The sequence below is a fragment of the Orycteropus afer genome, unplaced genomic scaffold, assembly GCF_000298275.1.
Source record: "Orycteropus afer afer isolate SDZICR_OR568_19922 unplaced genomic scaffold, OryAfe1.0 scaffold00009, whole genome shotgun sequence".
Lineage (NCBI taxonomy): Eukaryota > Metazoa > Chordata > Mammalia > Tubulidentata > Orycteropodidae > Orycteropus > Orycteropus afer.
In genome coordinates this window covers 2,948,721-2,949,686 of record NW_006921596.1, presented here as the reverse complement: position 1 = coordinate 2,949,686, position 966 = coordinate 2,948,721, and the positions used below count along the sequence as shown (strand labels likewise).

The following is a 966-nucleotide window of genomic DNA, read 5'->3' as shown; positions in this document are numbered from 1 at the left end:
AAAAAATTTTATAAAAGTATTTGCCAGCTGTGAAAGTCTATTTCTGTGAAATGGGAATTTTAAAATACCTTAATTGGCATATGTGTTACATTTTTGACTAGAAAAACACTTAGCAGCTTATTTTAAGTAAATTACCACTAACGAGACTATAGTCATTTTATTACAGTTCAAGTAGCCAATTTATACAGTTTTTTAAAAATGCATTGGTTGAGTTAAAAAAGATACACATGGCAGATAATTGATGATCTAAGTCCTTCTGTTTTGGGTCTGTGCCAGTGAAATTTACCTTGTGGGGGGTTATGGAACCATTTCACAGTCTGATGAAAGCCATGGACCCTCTCTTCAAAAAAATGAGGGTACACTCTTACACTCTCACTCAGCATGTTGCACATAGTTTCATGTGTGTAGTGAGGGCAGGGGGTAGCTGGAAGATCCCAAAGAGAGAACTCTTGGCTATGAAATATACAGTTGTACATCATGGCTTCCATTATACCCAGACTTTTTAAAAAATTCTTGTGTTTTGGTGGATATTTCAAGTTTTCAATTTAAAAAGTAATTAGGAATACTTGGAATGCATACCTGTATCAGACTGATACATACATTTGTATTATACAATCAAATATATATAAAATATATGTGTGTGAGTGTGTGTAAAAATTCCATTGCTTGCACAAATGATCCCTGGGTAATTGGGGATGAAAATCATTAACATACGAAGTAGTTTAACTTATTTAGTAGCCACTTATATTGTTAGAAAGCAGATAATAAATGTAGAGTTTTGACATTTTTAGGTATTTGAAAGTTAGATGTCTGTAAGGACTTAAGGCAATCATGGTATAGCTAGAGCTAGAATCTGGAATTTGTTTTCATTTCGCTCTTATTAGCTTGGTAGTTTATATTGATTAGTTAGTATCTTAAAAAATAATAATAAACCCACTGCTATCAAGTCGATTCTGACTCACAGTG

At 32.8% G+C, this 966-nt stretch overlaps 1 protein-coding gene across 1 annotated transcript in view; it reads left to right on the top strand.

The window, feature by feature from the left end:
• The window catches only part of URI1 (URI1 prefoldin like chaperone), a 97,649-nt gene that overhangs the window by 95,282 nt on the left and 1,401 nt on the right, over nucleotides 1-966 (top strand). The gene's annotated exons all lie outside the window — the stretch shown is intronic.